This window comes from Rhipicephalus microplus, chromosome 1, assembly GCF_043290135.1.
Source record: "Rhipicephalus microplus isolate Deutch F79 chromosome 1, USDA_Rmic, whole genome shotgun sequence".
Lineage (NCBI taxonomy): Eukaryota > Metazoa > Arthropoda > Arachnida > Ixodida > Ixodidae > Rhipicephalus > Rhipicephalus microplus.
This window is the reverse complement of record NC_134700.1, coordinates 41,863,458-41,883,790: the sequence shown is the minus strand read 5'-3', so window position 1 is coordinate 41,883,790 and position 20,333 is coordinate 41,863,458. Positions and strand designations below refer to the sequence as shown.

The 20,333-nt window shown below is 48.3% G+C and overlaps 1 long non-coding RNA gene across 1 annotated transcript in view; it reads right to left on the bottom strand.

The window, feature by feature from the left end:
* Positions 1–6,915: 6,915 nt before the first annotated feature.
* LOC142817690 (uncharacterized) overlaps positions 6,916–20,333 on the bottom strand; it is a 156,736-nt gene continuing 143,318 nt past the window's right edge. The window contains exon 5 of the long non-coding RNA XR_012895314.1: positions 6,916–7,054. This is a non-coding gene — a long non-coding RNA (uncharacterized LOC142817690). The remainder of the gene's footprint in view (positions 7,055–20,333) is intronic.

The window sequence follows — 20,333 nt, the reverse complement described above, 5'->3', positions numbered from 1 at the left end:
AGGACTTATCTGGTCGTCTTGCTCGTTGGGGGTTGCGATTGCAAGAACAGACTTTGAAGTCTGTTACAAGAGTGGTCATGGTCATGCTGACACTAATTGCCTTTCACGGCTTCCCTTTCCGACAGCCGAGTGTGACGCTTACAATTTTGGTGAATATTTGGCAGTAGTGGATACTCCGTTTCCTGACCAAACAACTTTTTGAGGGGGGCAACGCAGTGACAACAGCCTCGCTTCTTTCTTTATTTTCGGAACGAACGGTCAACGTGGTTTCGTCGTAAAGAATGGCGTTCTTTACAAAAAGAATTATTGTGGCGTAGGCCCTCGCCTACTTCTATTTGTGCCTACCAGCCTGCGACAACACGTTCAACGAGCAGTGCACAACGACCCAACATCTGGTCATATGGGTTTCTCTAGGACATTTTATCGCACGCAAGAACGCTTCTTCTGGCCGAAGATGCGTAAAAGTCTGACTGCACATGTTGCGAGCTGTGAGCAATGTCAACGCCACAAGCGTCCTATAACTCCGCCAGCCGGACTACTTCATCCCATAGCACCCCCGGGTTCACCATTTGACGTCGTGGGTGTTGACCTGCTCCGCCCTTTTCTGCGATCAACGAACCGATAGAATATTGTGGGCGTTGACCACCTCACACGCTACTCCAAAACTGCGGCAATTACTGCAGCAACGGACACTCAAGTTTCCCAGTTCATGCTGGCTTACTTTATAAAACGCCATGGATCCCCCGTGTCATCATCAGTGATCGCGGGTGGCAATTTCTCACCAATGTAGTTGACCTCCTTCGTCTCGCTTAGTGCCATTTCCGTCACACTACTCCGTATCACCCGAAGGAAAATGGTTTGACGGAACGAACTAATAGGACTTTCGTCAACATGATTTTCATGTATGTTGATACCGGACACAAAACATGGAACGTGATCTTGCCATTTATAACTTTCGCCTACAACACTGAACAGCACGAAACAACGAGATACAGTCTATTTTATCTGCTCTACGCACACCAAACCCGCACAGCTCTTGACACTATTATTCCTTCCTCCGAGACTGATCAACCTACCCTTGCCGAAACGATTTCCTGCGCAGACGAGTCCCTGCGCATTGCTTGTCTTCGAACTTCCGTCTTCGAAACAAACTGCACTGGTTTGTTTGTTGTCCTGGAACGTCTCAACGATGTCACATACGTGATATCTTGGCTGTTGTCAATTGGACGCCACTCAAGCAAGACCAACGTCGTTCATGTCGCCCGTTTAAAATGCTATCATTATCGTAACGAAGCCTAACTCGCCTGGTGGGCATCGTCTGCAAAGGGGCAATTGCTACGATACTGAGGGGACGTGTAAAAGAAGAGGAGAACGAGGTTGGCACGAGCAGTGATCTACCAGATGCGTGGACTCTCGCATTCATCATCTCTTGTAAATAAAGACATCTCACCATAACAATACTTATATTATAAAGGAGATTTACTGAGCAGAAAGAGGATGAAGTTTTCCAAGGGCCCACACAATGGCCAAGCAATGCTTTTCTGTGACGCTGTAGTTGCGCTCAGTCTTGGTAAGTGTGCGACTAGCGTATGCCACGACGTATACCTGATGCTCCAGTTTACGCTGTGCGAGCACAGCACCCAGGCCTACACCACTGGCGTCGGTGTGGATCTCAATTGGAGCTTCAAGATCGAAATGGCGTAGAATGAGTGGCGTCGTGAGAAGCCATCGCAAGGTGGTGAAAGCCTCGTCGCAGATAAGGGACCATGATAAGAAGTCTTTCCAGTTGCTGAGAAGTTGCGTGAGAGGTGATATATTAGACGCGAGGTTTCAGACTAATCGCCGGAATACGAACACAAGCCGATGAAACTTCGAAGTTCTTTGATGATGGCAGGTTTAGGAAACGCCGTAACAGCTCACAATTTCTCTGTATCCGGGAGGATGCCTTCCTTGGAAACAACGTGACACAAATGTTCAGTTCACGCATGGCAAATTGAACTTTTTTGAGGTTTAGTGGCAAACCGGCGTTAGTCAAGCAAGTAAGGGCATGCTGAAGGCGACGTAAGTGGGTGTCAAAATTAGGGGCGAAGACAACGATATCATCGAGGTAACACAAGCATATCTTCCAATTTAGTCCACGCAGGATGTTGTCCATCATTCGTTCGAACGTTGCAGGTGCATTGCAAAGTCCGAAGCGCATGACGGTGAATTCATATAAGCCGTCTGGCGGGACAAAAGCGGTTTTGGGGTGATAGGCCTCCGCGATAGGCACCTGTCAGTAGCCTGACCACAAGTCTAATGAGGAAAAGAACTCGGCACCCTGTAAGCTGTCCAAAGCATCGTCAATGCGCGGTAGTGGATAGACATCCTTCAGGGGGATCTTGTTCAATCGCCGGAAATCGAGACAGAAACAAATAGAACCGTATTTCTTTTTGACGAGGACTACCGGAGACGCCCATGGGCTCTGTGAAGGTCGAATGACGCTTCTGCGAAGCATGTCTTCAACTTGGTCAGCAATGAAGCGGCGTTCTGTAGCGAACACGCGATATGGTCATTGTCACAGCGGTGAGTGAGACCCAGTGTAGATTTAGTGTTATACTGCTAAGGCACGGCCGAGAGATGATTTTTCAACGTTGAAAGATTGGCGGTAGCACTCAAGAATGGTGAGGAGTTGTGAACGCTGCGAAGATTTCAAATCTGCAGCGATGAATGGTTGAAATATGTTTGCCGACGTTGAGTCAGCCGCTGAGATGACAGCCAGTTCACAGACGGAGATAAGACACCTCAGCGGGGACGGATATATTTCTGGTAGAACTTATTGTCTCGACGTGGCCAACGCACTCCTGACAAAGTATGAATAAAGATGACGACTCATGATTATAAATTGGCATTGTGATTGAGCCTTCTACAAGGTCGAGAGCAGCAAAAGGCAGGGGGAGTGCTCTTCAGGCGACGAATATTGGAGATGGTGTGAAGAAGACCGTGCCGTCGGATGTGGCACTGCATAAAACTGGCACGAACGCAAAAGAGCATGGAGGCTTGCAGGTGTCATCGTTAACGACAAGTTTAGCAGCAGACTGGGTGTCGATGAACGCTTGGTCATCCAGTGAGCAAAATTCAACCTCAGCCCTAGCACACTCGATTACGACGTTATGACGCGACAAAAAGTCCCATCGCAGAATAATGGCATGGGAGCACGGTGAAAAAACCATGAACTCTATCGTATACAGATCGTCCTGAATTGTCACGCGGGCTGTACATACTGCAGTCGGTTGAACAGGTTGAGCACTGGCTTTGCGAAGTGATAATCCGGAGAATGGCGTCGTAAACTTACGAATTGAGTGGCGAAATCGAGCATCTATAACAGAAACAACTGCACCGGTATCTACAAGAGCGCCCGTAGAGATATTTTTGACGAACACATCAATAACATTGGTAGGTGACAAATGAGGACCTGGGCAAACCAAAACTTGCGCAGTCCTTGTCTCACGAACTGCGTCGTCTAGTTGTCCTCCTCGTTAGGCGCGGGCTGTCGATGCATAGGAGAAGGTGAGTGGCGGCGTGGAGAGGGCGAGCGAAGACGTCCCGACCGAGGGCGGTGGTCGTCCTGATAGCGGGCTGGCATTGGAGGGGAGGAACCATATTGCGCGTTGCAGTTAAGCGGGAAGAAATGCTCACGGCGGTTTTCATTGGTGATATGCGTCCGGCGACGGCAATACCTTGCGACGTGTCCGGGGTATCGACAAGCATAACATATCGGGCGATTGTCGAGAGTGCGCCATAGGTTGGCGGTGTTAGTGCTGGTCCAGTGAACTGGAGCTGGGGGATAGCTCGCGCAAGGCTGGAACGGAGGCGCAGGCGCCTTGCAAGTTGGCATGGCTGCAGCCGCGGCGTAGGTGAGAGGAGCAGCCACAAGATTATGCTCACGAGCAGCTGGTAAGGCCTTGGCGACCTCTCTTTGAATGACGCCACGAAGAGACGACGGTAAAGTTGTGGTAGGTTCTGATGTGAAGGGCACCAAGGAAAACCGTCGTGCGACTTCTTCGCGGACAAATGCTTTTAATGCGGCCATTAGTGATGCTTGGTCATGACCATTGATCACACTAGACAGTGATGCCAAATCGTGCGCTGGAGGACGTCTTGTCAGAGCTCACTGCTTTTGCAATTCATTGTAGCTTTGGCAGAGGCTAATTACGTCGTTAACAGTGGTCGGTCTTTTCACCAAAAGCATTTTAAAAGCGTTGTCGTCAATCCCTTTGAGAATGTGCTTACATTTTTTGACTTCCGTAATTGTGGCGTTTTTTCGTCACACCCGCGAGGTAGAATGACACGCGTGTGAACTCTTCAGCGTCCCTTCATCTGCCTAAAGTGCTCACCCATTCGAGTCGAGAGCCAATCTTCAACGTCGTTGTCATCTGCTCCACTGAAGATTGGAGGCTCCCACTGAGGAACACTGCCTGGACAGGTGACCGGAAGAGATGGATGCGTCTGCTGATCGGCGTCCAGCATAGCAGAAGGTTGCCGTCGAGAACGGAGTTCCAGGATGGTAGCGGGAACATATAGGGGACGGTTCCCAGCACCTCCACATATTATAAAGGAGATTTATTGAGCAGAAAGGTTCCAGCTTGGAAGGCTTAGAACGCGTTGCATCAGCCACAATTTCTGAGCTCGAGCCGCTGCTGCACGCTCGATGCTGCTGCCTCTGCGCCGGAGTACTTCCTCTTCTTTACAATATATATATATATATATATATATATATATATATATTGAAATACAACGGTGCAGGTGACGCTTTATTCAAGCAACAGCAAGATGGCGCCGATGATGAAGAAGAACGGGGCGAAGACTGATGATAGTTATTGATAGATGAGGAAGATGACGTACAATGAATTCTCACACTAATTTCTCCCGTCGACGGAAGCGGCCAGCTTGGCCGGGAATTACGCTATGGAACGCATACAATAGGGCTTGAGACGCGAAACGTGCACAATATCTGTCCCGTGGCAGCGTTGGTCAGTGGGGACATGAACAGGTGTGACACGGTAGTTCACCGGTGAGGTCTGTTCGATAACTTTGTAAGGGCCAAGATAGCGTGACTCCAACTTTTCGCATAAACGAGGCGTTCACGCAGGAGTCCACAGAAGTACATTGTCGCCAGGGCGGTAGGGAACGACGTGGTGAGTGGCGTCGTAACGATGTTTGCGATCTTCTTGGCTAGCTTCGTTGTTTACACGGGCAAGACGACGGCATCGAGCAACGCGGGACAGAAACTGGTCGCAAACGAATGGTGAAGAGTTGACGGGGCCAGAAAAGAATGAAACGTCGAGTGGTGATGTCGGTTGGCGTCCGTATACCAGAAAAATGGAGAATAGCCTGTGGTTTGTTGAACTGACGTATTATATGCATACGTGACAAAAGGAAGTATGGCATCCCAATTGCGATGGTCCGGTCGGATATACATGGACAGCATGTCACACAGCGTGCGATGAAATCTTCCCGTTAAACCATTGGTTTGCGGGTGAGAGCTAGATGTTGTTTTATGAACTGTTTTTGATGCTTGAAGAACTTGACTGAGCGTGCTTGAAAGAAATGCCTTTCCCTGGTCGCTCAAAGGACACGAGGGGCTCCATGACGTAGATAAATAGCATTCAAGAAGAAAGTTGCTACTTCCGAAGCACTTCCTGAAGTGGTTGAGGCCGTCTCAGCGTACCGGGTCAAGTGATCAACCGCGGTGACGATCCACCTCTTGCCGTCAGATGTAGTTGGGAGGGGCACGAAGAGGTCAATTCCGACGACAGAGAACGGCTCTGATGGACAAGGAAGTGGTTGTAGGGTACCGACTGGAACAGTAGTGGGCCGCTTGCGGTGTTGGCAAAGTGCGCACGAGGCAATATATTTAGCTACTGTCTTGGAAAGACCTGGCCAGAAGAATCGACTGCGGATGCACTCGTATGTTTTGTAGTAACCCAAGTGTCCTGACGTCGGGTCGTCGTGGGAAGCGCGCAGAACTTCATTGCGTAGTGCGCGTGGTACGACGGGAACCCATCGGTGACCTTCCGGGTGGAAAATGTATTGATATAGCACATCGTCCTCCAACTTGAATAGTCTGAGTTTTTTCCGGAGCCTGGCATTAGGGAAAGATGAAGCGCCAGTAAGCCGACCGATGATGTCAGTGCATTAAGAATAGGCTCACTGGTGAGTAGTAAGAACTGACGGACGGGTGGATGAAGGTAGGGAAGAAATGGCTGATATCGACAAAACATCCTCCATATAGCCAGTTTGACAAGGGGATGTGACGTGCGCTGAAAACTGCGGCAAAAGGCATGGTGACATAGCGTCGGCATCTTGATGTTGTCTTCCAGTCTTGTAGATGACGTCAAAGTCATAAGATTGTAATCGGAGAATCCAGCGGCCAAGTCGTCCGGACAAGTTTTTGATTTTGGACAACCAGCAAAGAGCCTGGTGGTCTGTCACAACAGTAAAATGTCGACCATGTAGGTACGGATGAAATTTTTGGATGAACCAGACAACAGCCTAGCATGTTCGGTTATCGAGTATCTCTTCTCTGCAGAGGTCAGAGTGCGGCTTGCATACGCGATAACTTTCTCGCGAAAGGCATGGTCGCGCTGGAGGAGTGCGGCGCCGATTCCTTGTCCACTCGCATTAGTTTGTAATATCATAGGTGCCTTGTCATCGAAATAACAAAGCACCGGTGGTGATGTCAGTGCCTGCTTGAGTTCTTGAAATGAGGCTTCGCATTATTCATTCCAATCGAAAGAACCGGTACTAGATAGGAGCTTGTGGAGAGGAGCGGCAATAGTGGCAAAGTTGCGAATGAAGCGGCGAAAGTACGATGCGAGTCCAAGGAAACTGCGTAGTTCTTTGGAACGGAAGGGTCGCTGAAAGTTGAGGACTGCGGAAATTTTGTCCGGATCGGGCTGGATGCCATCTTTAGTAACGAGATGTCCTAGAACTTGTATAGCTGTGTTGCCAAAATGGCACTTCCTTGTGTTTAGTTGAAGTCCAGCGTTGGAGAGACATGTAAGCACTTGATCTAGGCGTTGCAGATGATCATCAAAAGTGGAAGAAAACAAGACGATATCATCGAGGTAGCATAGACAAGTTTTCCACTTGAGGCCACGAAGAACAGTGTCGATCATTCTTTCAAATGTTGCGGGAGCATTACACAGACCGAATGGCATTACGTTAAACTCGTAAAGACCGTCCGGCGTAGAAAAGGCGGTCTTTTCTTTGTCTGCTTCGTCCATTGGTATTTGCCGACACCCGGACCGAAGGTCAACGATGAAGAAGTATTGGGCGCCTTGCAATGAGTCAAGTGCATCATCTATTAGGGGCATTGGATATACATCCTTTCGGGTAATCTTGTTGAGCGCGCGGTAATCAACACAAAATCGTACCGATCCATCCTTCTTTTGTACCAACACAACGGGTGATGACCAAGAACTGGTAGAGGGTCGTATGATGTTTCTGTTTAGCATATCGGTCACGTTCTCCTCGATGATTTTGCGCTTGGCCAAGGAGACTCGGTAGGGACGACGGTGTACAACAGTCTGACCTTCAGTGTCAATGCGATGATGCGCAACTGTGGTCTGTCCTAGTGCCGAAGCATTGGCGTCCAAGGAGGCCTAGTGTTTCCTGAACGAATTCAGCAACGCCTCACGCTGAGAAGCAGAAAGGTCAGGATTTATCCTGGGAGCAAAGGAGGAGGAAGTAACAGACTGGGCCTGTTGGGGCTGAGCTGTCAAGGCGTCAAGAGAGACCAAAGATACCGGTTGTGTATCCACATAACACGACACTGCATACCTTGGGGTAGGAGGACGGGCTCTGGGGTAGAGTTCAGGCCAAGGATTATCGCAGCACTGTCTTTGAACCGCACCAGGCTGGAGGGCACTACAACGCCGCGAGCTAGACAGCTGCTGGAAGGGGTTATAAGGACGTCACCATTGGCAATATTCGGAGAAGTGATGGTGATGAGTTGCTCTTGACCCGGGAGCAGTATGGATTCGAAAGCTGTGAAGAAACGCAATGGTTTTTCGTTGACGCGTTCGCTGCAGTGATCGGTCTCGGTCATTTCGATTACACGTTGACGGCAAGAAATTAATGAAGATGCTGATGAGAGAAAGTCCCAACCTAAAATTAGTTTATGAGCACTTGAAATTAAGACAGCGAGGGTGATGTGATGAAAAATACCATCAATGAAGACACGCGCTGTACATTGGGCCGATGGTCTAATTATTGCTCCATTGGCCCCAATCAAAGATGATCCTAGGTAGGGTGTCTTCACTTTCCGCAATCGAGAACACAAGTCGGCACGCATAACTGAAATAGTTGCTCCCGTGTTCACCAAAGCCAACACCCGCACACCTTCCACAGTTACCAATAGCATGTTCGACGGTCGTTCAGGAGCACTTGGGTCATTTCGCCGCGATGCAGTTTTCTCTCCGAAAACTGCACTGTTTAAATTTCCGATCACTGGGCAGCCGGTTGAGAGACAGGCCGAAGTGGTGAAACAAGCGTCGGAGTGGCGAAGGGGAGCGTGGTCGGGATGCACGTGTACGGTTGGTCGTGTTGGAAATGCGCACAGGAGACGGTGATCGGTGGTTGGAAGGACTGTCGGCATAACGGTAGTAACCTCGAGCACATGTGTCATCTCGTTCAAAAGTGGCATAACCACGACGTTCATCTTGCTGCCGACGTCGACAGACCCGGGAAATGTGTCCTCGAATTCCACAGTAGTAGCAAATAGGACGTGGGGCCCGCCAGGAAGAATGGTAGGTAGGGTTCGGTGGACAGGCGACTAGAGGTGCGAGATGTTCGTGATCAGGTACAGGTGGTGGTACTTGAGACGGCGAGGGTTGCATTGCAGCGATCTGTGCATACGAAGTGGGTTGGGGGCATGGTGGAGCACGGTGGGTGCTTTGAAACACTGACAATTCTTCCCAAATAATTCCACGCAGATCACTAGAGGCGGGTTGAGCGGGAACGTTGTTAGAAGGAGGTAAAGTGTAGGCTTGCAATTCCTCACGAATTATGGCTCGAATGATGGATCGGAGCTCCATACTGTTTGCCAGGGGGTTCTCAGAGAAGTCGGGTCACAGGCGGCTTGACTGCAAGGTATCAAGCCGCTGGCATACCGAGAAGACGTCGGAAACCGTCGAAGGGTTGTGTGCGACGAGGGCGTTGAAAGCGGTAGGTCCGATACCCTTCAGAAGATGCCCGACACGATCACCTTCTGGCATGGTGTCGTCAATACGGCGGCAAAGTGCAAGCACATCCTCAATATAGGAAGTGTAGCACTCACCGCAATGTTGAACGCGTTCTGCCAGTTTCTTGCGAGCAACTTCTGAACGAACGGTCGGTGTACCGAAAATGCGTCGGAGCTGGTCTTTGAAGGAAGACCAATCGCGGAAGTCGCTTTCATGATTCAGGAACCACGTCTTGGCAACCTGAGAGACGTAAAACTGGACACGTGCTAATTTCGATGCCTCGTTCCAGTTGTTGTAGACACCTACGCTGTCATAGTTGTCGAGCCAGTCTTCGACATCTTCGCCAGGCAGACCGGAGAAGATTGGAGGCTCCCGAGGGGGGTTGTTGACCGGGCTAGGGTTGGCGGCTGGTGGTTGCGCCGGCGGGTGGTTCGGTTGGGCTTGCTCTTGGGCCATGGTGCTCTGCTGGCGCAAGCGACGTCCCGAACGAAGCTTCAGGAGCTGGCTTTGGATGGAGAGAGGTCGAAGAGATCGGGAAGCACCATCCACCACTTGAAATACAACGGTGCAGCTGACGATTTATTCAAGCAACAGCAAGAGGGCGCCGATGACGAAGAAGAACGGGGCGAAGACTGATGATGGTTATTGATAGATGAGGAAGATGACGTACAATAAATTCTCACAATATATATATATATATATATATATATATATATATATATATATACTGACACGAGCATGTATGGGTGTCTGGCTGTTGCAAGGCTAGGGTCATCATTATTTGTGCGTGTCGAAAAATTAGGTCGGCAGAAAAGGCAACGACGAACTCGCGCTGCTCGATCGAAGCTGTACCGCTGTTTCCTACACTGTTACTTGCACTGATTTTATTACTGTGACAAACTGGTGTAGGTGCTGGGTACAAATCGAATTTGCTAGTTTTACCACAAGCCGCTTTAAGCTTCTGGCCCCATTTCAACAACTCCGGAGAAAAACCTGACACTTTGCCTCAGCCAACGCTTGCTAGGACTACCTCCTGAATTTGGTCCCTTGAGCTCGGCAAGAATGACCACCACAATGCCAAGTCATACGCAAGAGAGCAACGTAGACCAACTCGCATCCACACTAAGCGTCGTCTACACAGCATGCACCCCGAAGCCATTTCATGGTGATGTATTTGAGGACGTAGATGACTGGCTAGACCACTTAGATCGGGTCGCAGCTGCCAACAAATGAAACGACACCAAGAACCTTCGCTACGTCTATTTCGCACTTGAAGACTACGCTCGCATCAGGTATGAGAACCAAGAGCCGTTTATTGCGAACTGGCAAGAATTTCAGCGACAGCTATGCCAGGCATTCAGAAATCCCGAAAGGAAAGAAAATGCTGAGCCGGCTCTGCAGAGCCGGGTTCAGAAGCCAAATAAAAACGTGGCTATGTTTGTCGAAGACATGTCACGCTTGTTTAAGCGCACTGACCCAGGGATGGATGAAAAAAAACGCGACTCCTCCTGCGGGCTGTCAGAGAGCAACTTTTCGCCGGACTCATACGCAAGTCCCCAACTACTGTCGATGAGTTCACCGCGGAAGCTACTACCATGAAACGGGCACTTCAGCAAGGCTCTCTACCGTACGACCACCAAGCTTCTGTTGCTGCGGCGTCACCTTTCACCTTAGGACAGGACTTATCAGCACTCCGCGACCTTGTGCGAAGTGTGGTCTGGGAGGAGCTCAAAAAAGTCAGTCCCACTTCTCTTCACCCAAGTGCGACGATTCAGGGAGACACTATTCACGATGAACTCAAGAATGTGACCCAACTGTTGCTCCCAATGCGTGCGGAATCTCCAGCTCTGTCTTACGCCGAAGCATTGAGGAGTCCTCGACCTTTTACCAGACGCCGGCCGCCCTCTACTTTCTCACCATCGCCCCGTCAATTCGCACCTGCAAATAACTATGATAGCACTTTCCGGTATGACGTTCCGCGTGAAGCCACCCGTAAATCTCACGCCCTGCCGCGGTTGTCTTGTGGCTAAGGCACTCAGCTGCTGACCCGCAGGTCGCGGGTTCGTATCCCGGCAGCGGCGGCTGAGTTTCCGATGTAGGCGGAAATGTTGAAGGCCCGTGTGCTCAGATTTGGGTGCACATTAAAGAATCCCAGGATGTCGAAATTTTCGGAGCCCTCCTCCACTACGGCGTCTCTCATATATATATGGTGGTTTTCAGACGTTAAACCTCACAGATCAATCAGACCCGTGAATCTGACGTTTGGCGAACCTCTGACAACAGGCCACTTTGCTACCACTGCGGCGAAGTGGGCCATTTTTACCGAAAGTGGGCGATCGCAGGATGGCCCTTCAGGGGTTTCACCCTAACGCACGTAAAAGCAGCAACGGGGAGCATCCTCGCGAGATTCAGCAACACCTAGCAGCGCAGCAGCCGTTTCTTCCTGCAAAAAAAAACCACCGGCCATACTCACCTTCTCCTCGGCGCGTCGCCTCGCCTAATCGTCACGCCCCGTTCTCTGTTGTACGAAACGGTTCCCCAAGTCCTGTCCCACGCCAGGAAAACTGAGGCCAGCAGCTTCTGGGGGTAGAGGCGCTGTTGACCAAACTGATAAACATCCTCTGCCACGACACGCTAACGATGCCGATATTTCTGTCACGAAATTTTCTGAACGTGACGCAGAGACTTCCGCCGATATTTCTATGACCATCGACAATCATTCGACTACCGCACTCATGGATACTGCGCCAATTACTTCGTTATGAGTGATGACTTCGTGGCTGCTCTCCAAAAAGTGGTGACGCAATAAAACGGCCCACAGCTCCGTACTGTAGGTAGTTATCTAGTGACGCCGGTTGGGAGGTGCACTGCCCGAAAACATATTGGCGCTTCGAACTTCATCGGGACTTTCGTCGTACTGCGGGAACGCTCCAGGCAGGTCATCTTGGGATTAGATTTCCTTCGAGATTATGGAGCTATTATAAATCTCCGAGAATTGCTGGTTACGTATTCACGTAACGAACACTCTCAGGATTGTGAATCGCGTATGATGGCGTCGCCTGTATCCGAGGTTTCAGTGACAGTTCCGCCCCGTTCCAGTGTTCTGGTTAACGTGCTGAGTAATATCAACCAAAGAACTCTCGGAGTCGTAGAAGGCAGAGTGTCCATGCTCTTGTATCGTCAAGTATGCGTCGCCCGTGGTCTCATAGCATTGACTCAAGAGCCTGCGAAAACTCTGCTAACAAATTTCAGCAATGAATACCAGCACTTTATGAGGCAGTGTGTCATCGCTTACTTCGAAGAAATCGGAGACTCGAAAGCCAGCTTCTCCCTCACGCCACTATCTTCCGCTTCTCGCGACGACAGGGTCCGGTTAAGCTTGATGTGAACTGCGCATTCTCGACTTCACAGCAAGAGCGTCTTCGCTCCCTTCTATTTTCCTTCAGTGATTGCTTTGCAACGACGTCCAAAATCAAACAGACACCCGTCGCAAAGCACAGAATCATAATAGAGCCAAGCAAAATGCCTATTAGACAACATGCTTATTGAGTTTCCCGCACTGAACAAGACGCCATCCACGACCAAGTACAACAAATGCTTGCTGAAGACATCATTCAGCCATCTCCAAACCCATGGGCATCACCGGTTGTGTTGGTGAAAAAGAGAGATGGCACATTGCGTTTGTGGGTTGATTATCGCAAACTGAACACTGTGACAATGAAAGACGTTTATCCGCTTCCTCGCATTGACAACTCACTCGACCGCCTTAGAAACACCCGATATTTTTCATCCATGGATCTGCGCAGTGGTTACTATCAAATTGAGGTCAATGAACGTGACCGGGAAAAGACCGCCTTTGTTTCTCCTGACGGGCTCTTCGAATTCAAGGTGCTTCCTTTTGGGTTGTTCTCTGCTCGTGTGACTTTTCAGCGGATGATGGACACAGTTTTGTGCGGCCTCAAGTGGCAACTGTGCTGTCGATTTAGATGACGTCGTCGTTTTTTGTTGACTTTCGAGCAGCACATTTAGCGTCTTTGTGCAGTACTTAAGGCGCTACAAACAGCTGGCCTGTCGCTCAAGCCCAAAAAATGCCACTTTGTCTACGATGAGCTGAACCATGTCGTCTCAGCCATGTCGTCAACAGTGACGAAATTCGCCCAGACTCCGAGAAAACACTGGCTGTCGCTGCCTTCTCAACTCCGACGAACAAACGCGACGTACGCTGTTTTCTGGGCCGATGTGCGTACTATCGTCACTTCGTTCCGAACTTTTCTAAAATATTAGAACCCTTAAACAAACTCACGAGAGACAACGTTACTTGTGTGTAGGCCCCAGAACAACAAGAAGCTTTTTGCGAGCTACGGTGACGCCCCGAGACTCCTCCAATTTTGGGTCATTTTGACGAAATTGCCGACACCTAAGTGCATACAGATGCAAGTAACGTCTGCCTCGGAGCCGTCCTTCTGCAATGGCAGGAAGGTATCGAGCAAGTGATCGCCTACGCTTATCGTGCGTTATCATCGGCTGAAACGAACTATTCCACCAAAGAAAAGGAATGTCTAGCTGTCATGTAGGCCATAACCAAGTTTCGACCGTATTTTACGGGCGACTATTCAAAGTAGTCACCGACCGCCATTCCTTGTGCTGGCTTGCAGGCCTCAAAGACCCCTGAGGCCGCAAAAAACGACACTTCGTCTACGATGAGCTAAAGTTTCTCGGCCGTGTCGCCAACCTTACAAGCAGACCTAAACAACATTTCACATCGGTGTAACCTTTGGAAAATGGAACTTCACACTTCTAAATGTAAAGCAACGAGAGTTTCACGTAACCACACATCTATTGATAACTATTCCTACAGCCTGAACGCAACCCCTCTTGAATATGTCCGGTTCTATAAGTATCTTGGTGTTCACATTACTAACTCGCTATCATGGTCCGACCACATTAATCACGTCACTTCCAAGTCTAATCGCATGCTCGGTTACTTAAAACGAAACTTTCCTGTTGCGCCGACGTTTTTAAAGATACAGCTGTACATCACCTACATCCGTTCTCTACTGGAGAACGCCGCATGTGTATGGGATCCCGGCCACATAACACTCGTTAACAAATTAGAGGTAATCCAAAACCGGTCGTCACGTTTCACTCTTTGCAATTATAATCGAACATCTAGTGTAACTGCCATGAAGGTGAGGCTTAATCTCCCTCCGCTTGTCATGCGTAGAAAAATCGCTCGCCATTGCGCGTTCCAAAAATATACTATCACTATCCCGTTCCAAAATTGCGCTTATTACAGCCTACAGCTTTCATATCATCCCACATAGATCACCCCCACAAAGTGCATATTCCTCGAAGTAACACCGTCACCGTTTCGCAATCTTTCCTTCCTAACCTAGTCGTGACTGGAATCTCCTGTCAGCATCAACCGCCTGTATTACTGAACCTGACGCGTACCGTCAGGCCTTGACATCTTCCATGTAAATTTAATTTCATGTTGCGCACGCGATAATTCCTCATCGTATTTGTAACTTGTATTTCACGCCGCATTCTCTTTTTTTCTTCTCGTTTTCTTATAATTGAATCTTTTGCATCTTTTTTGCGTTGCCTGGCATATTACGTGTATGTTTTGCTTTTTTCCCGTTTCGCTTTTGCTCGTTTTCTTAATATTGAATCTTTTGAAGTTTTTGTGCGTTGGCGAACTTATTACGTGTATGTTTTGCTTTTTGCCCCTCCCCTCTACAATGCTGTAAAGCCCTGAGGGTAAAATAAGAAAAGAAAGAAAGAACAGTGACGAAATTCAACCAGACCCCGAGAAAACACTGGCTGTCGCTGCCTCCTCAACTTCGACAAACCAACGCGACGTACGCTGTTTTCTGGGCCTTTGTGCGTACTATCGTCACTTCGTTCCGAACTTTTCCAAAATAAAAGAACCTTTAAACCAACTCACGATAGACAACGTTGCTTTTGTGTAGGCCCCAGAACAACACAAAGCTTTTTGCGAGATACGACGACGCCTCGAGACTCCTCCAATCGTGGGTAATTTGAAGAAAATGCCGACACTGAAGTGCATAGAGATGCAAGTAATGTCTGCCTCGGAGCCGTCCTTGTGCAATGGCAGAAAGGTATCGAGCAAGTGATCGCCTACGTTAGTCGTACGTAATCAGCGGCTGAAACGAACTATTCACCACAGAAAAGGAATGTCTAGCTGTCATGTAGGCCATAGCCAAGTTCCAACCGTATTTGTACGGGCGACCATTCAAACTAGTCACCGACCACCATTCCTTGTGCTGGCTTGCAGACCTCAAAGACCCCTTAGGCCGCCTAGCTCGTTGGAGTCTCCACTTACAAGTATTCGACGTTACGGTGGTTTACAAGTCAGGACGCAAGCACACCGTTGCTGACTGCCTATCGCGTGCCCCAGTTGAGTCGATTCCTCCTGACCAAACGAAAGATGAAAGTTTCCTCGTGGCCGTCACAGCCTCGGACTTGGCTCAAATACAGCGTGATGACACAGAACTTTGCCCGACCATCTACTATCTCGAGGACAAGCTTGAAGAGCCACCACGAACGATTTTATCAATTTTTCCTTTATGACAACGTCCTGTACAAGCGGAGCTTTGATCCCAACGCTCGAGTCGCCCTACCGGCCGTACTATCTGTGATGCGAGACGACATCCTTAAGGGGTGTCATGACGAACCATCTTGCGGACATTTAGGGTTCACGCGTATTCTGGCACGTATTCTCCACACGCACTACTTGCCCAAACTGTCCCGTACGGTCAAGCACTATATGAAAACCTGCCTAAACTGTCAGCGTTGTGAAAATCCGCCCATGAAACCTGCTGGTCTTTTACACCCTGTGGAGCCACCCTGAGTACCATTTCAAGAAGCTGGCATGGACATGATAGATCAATTTCCGAAATCTTGAGTGGGGAATTGCTGGATAATAGTTGCGACTGACTATTTAAACCGTTATTGTGCATTACAGGCACTCCAGCGCGGTACGGCAAGCGATGTCACAGATTTCTTCATTCATGCTGTCGTCCACCGCCATGGTGCACCGGCCGTGGTACTAAGAGACAGAGTCACGGCCTTCACGGCCCAAATACTGGAAGAAGTGATGACACTCAGTGGCACCGTACATCGCCGAACGACAGCTTACCATCCACAAGCTGATGGATTAAGAGAACGTGTCAATAAGACCATCACAGACATGATCTCCCTTTATGTCGACGTAGACCATAGGAACTGGGACAGTGTCCTCCCTTCCGTAACTTTCGCATATAACACCGTGCAAGAAACTACAGGATTTACACTTTTCCGCCTGCTTCACGGCCGCGAAGTTACTGCGCTGTTAGACGCCATGCTATTACCTGACGTATGTACGACCAACACCAAAATGCTGACCAACATGCGCAGTGCGCCGAAGAAGCTCGACAACTAGCTCGCTTGCGCATTCGCTCCCAGCAACAGCACGATGCTCATAGGTACAACCTTCGGCACAGAGAAGTCACCTACCACTCCGGAGAAAAAGTATGGCTCTTGAGTCCCGTACGCCAACTCGGCCACTCTGAAAAGCTCTTGCGGCGTTATTTCGGCCCTTACCGGGTTCTTCAGTGCGTAAGCGATGTAAAATACGAAGTTATCACAGAGCCCAGCGTGCAGTTCTCCTGTCGTGGTGCCGATTCGGACGTCGTCGACGTGGCTAGGATGAAGCCGTATTACTCAATCTGAAGATTTGCTCTTGTCTTCATACATTTGAAAGCATCAAGGCGATGCTTTCCGAGAGAGTGGTGCATGGTAGTTGCAGGAAGACGGTTCGAGTCCCGTGAGGTTGTCACAGAAAAGGATGTGTGGTGCTTTGGCTGGTGGAGGATACACTTCGCTTGAATGGTTTGTGCGGCTTGATGAGCGATGGACTGGCAGGATGGCTGGAACTTCGATGGGGGCATGATAAAATTTGTGAAAAAGGCATAGTCCAGATATGTGACGTCGTAATTCTAGATTAGAAAGGTGAGCACGAGTTTTAAGTTTGGAAACACTGTTATTGTAGGTACATTTAGAGTAGATAAAACGCGCCGCACAGTTTTGAATCGATTCGAGAATGTAGGATAAGAGAGATTAGTGGGGATCCCAGACAAAACATGCCTACTCTAATTTTGGACGAATAAGTGTGACATACGATATTAGTCACCTGATGGGGTTGCAAGTCTTAAGTGTCTATGTAGGAAACCCAGAGTGCGATTCGCGGAGTTGGCTATGTTAGTCAGGTGGGCTAACCAGGAAATGTTGCTTGAAGATGTGACACCAAGATATTTGTAAGACTCAGCGGGTGAAACTACAGAGCCGGAAATGGTATATTCTGCAGACTGGTGATGGGGCCTGCGATGAAAAAATACCAATGAAGTTTTTTATGTGTAAAGACATTAACCACTTATCACACCAGGATACAATTAGATTGAGGTAGTTTTGAGGTGTAGTAGTGTCTGCGCTTTTTACTATGGCACGGTATACAACGCAGTCGTCTGCAAAGCGGCGAATGCTTGAAGAGATGTTTGATAGAAGGTCTTTGATTTAAATGAGAAAAAGTAATGGTACGAGCACTGTACCTTGCGGCAAACCAGAGATTACAAAGGAACGGCTAGATGAGACGGAGTTAGCATGCAAAAATTGTTGGCAATCGGTAAGGAAAGTGCGAATCCAAATAAATACATTTGTATTATTGTTTAGACGAGAAAGATTTTGTAGTAGCCATTGATGGGGGACTTTGTCGAATGCTTTTTCAAAGTCTAATAAAAGGGCGTCAACAGGTATTTTTATGTCGAGACTGCAACTGATATCATGGTAAAATAAAGCTAGTTGCGTGTCACATGAAAATCGTGAGCGAAAGCCGTGCTGACTGGAATGAAAATATTTATTGCTGACTAAGAACTTGATGATTTTAGAGTAAATCACATGCTCCATTAGTTTGGAGCAAACGCTAGTAAGGGAAATGGGGCGATAAGTGCTGCAAAGAGATGAAAGACCTTTTTTGGCACTGGAATAATCTTGCCTACTCTCCAGACTTCCGGCACCTCTCCCGATGCTAGTGACTGCTGAAAAATATGGTAGAGTAGTGTACTACCAATTGATTTTTTTTTGTTTGTGAGCATTTTCGCTTTGATAGCATCGGTGCCGCATTAAGATGCAAGTTTAAGTGAGTTGATTAGTTTTGCGACGCCGTTTGAGCAGAATGTGATGTCCGGCATCTCGCTATGTTTGGAATTAAAAAATAAAGCCACGTTATCGACTGGTTTAACGGTAATCACAAAGAAAAAAAGAGTTGTTAAGTTGTTCAGTGGCCTTGTGATCGGGAATTGGATGGTTTTGATCGTTGTGCACTACCAATGGTTGGAAGGTACTGGGGTTACTTGAGGTCCAGAATTTTGGGAGTTGTTGCTTAACGTAGCGGGCAATGTTTGTGAAAAAAATAAAAGTTGTTTTTGTTAGCAAGTTTATCGAATTATTTTTCTGCAGCATAGTACCTGTTCCACGCACATGCACTATTGGACTGCTTTGCCGATCGAAAGAGTCAATTCTTTCTGGTATTTAGGCGTTTCAATGTGATGTTAAACCACGGGGATGACTTTTTCTCCATTACGGTAATCTTGGGCACATGCTTGGTGAATACATGTAACATTTTGTTTTTGAATTGTAGCCAATTAGATTCAAACGAACGTTTGAAAGGTCAATAATGAAGAAAGCAGCGAATCGCTTGCGGTATAGTTTTATACCGGAATAATTGCCTTTATCATACAGTACTATATTTTTTGTTTTTTTAATGATGTAAATTACAAGAATAACCTGCATGGATTACTAAGTGGTCACTGAGTCCTGGTAGGAACGTCATCTGGGACACTGTTTCAGGCTCAGAAGTGAGAACAAGGTTAAGAATATGAAGGGAGTTAAGAATATGAAGGGAGTTATTCGCGTGTAGGTCATTGACCAAGTGCATTAGTCCAAACTTACCCATGAATTGACGAAATCGCTCTCTAGGCTGTTTTTGGAAGCCACACATGCTAGGTTAGTCCAAGGTATTGCTGGAAAATTGAAGTCGCCGAAAAGCAGTATCGGAAAATTTTGATAAGATTCAGTTAGGGAGCGAACAGCCCCGTGGAATTCAGGTACAAAAAGGGGGTCACTACCAGGGGGACGATAGCAAACACCGATTATTGTGGGGGCATAACAAGCATTACAATGTACAAATATGATTTATAAGCACGATGATGTCTTAATTTCGCTACACCTAAGATATTTGTGGCTACCTATTACTACGCCGATACCCCGTTTATTAGTACGATCACGTCGAAACACATCGAAATCTGGGAAAAGCTGTAGCAACTCAGTGTCGGTTATAGAAGGGCTGAGCCAGTCTCCGTAATGGTGAACAAGTCGGATTACATTGCATTCATTAGGCTTTGAAGAATGTCGGCTTTAGCAAGGATGCTTCTTATGAAGGTATATAACAGCGCAAGACTTTTTCGCGGAGTGGCATGGCTGGGGCATAAGCGTTTAGAGGGCGCTGTACAATCTCTTTAGCGTTGTGGTCGTACGTGTAAGTATTGCTACCAACAATTAACTTGTCTTGCCGAAGTCTAAACAATTACCGTTGGGCTCTGGATGATGATGATGTTTGATGTTTTGTGGCGCAATAGCCATTTCATGGCCAAAGAGCGGCAGTTCATCTTACTAAAGATATGAACAATGATTGTTATAGGCGGCTGTATAAGGGCCGTCAAATTCCTTGCAGTAAAGCGGATAAAAACTTACAAGTAATAAAATCATGACCATGCCGTGAAAGGTGTGTGTGAAGAGAATAGATGTCAAATGTTGGAGATGGTGGACATGTCTGGCATTAGCACAAGTGCCTCACTCGTTCATACCCTCGCGTCCAAGGGCCGTGAGGCAAATGCTTTGTTGTGTAGCCACCGCAGCGAAAAGCTCTCTGGAGAGGTCGTGCTACGGAATGGCCGGGAATACCCTCCGCTGCGGCGATACGACGTGCCGTTCAAGCCTGTTCGTGAAACTGCCAACAGAACGTCCGCTGCCATTACCATTTCCGTCGAC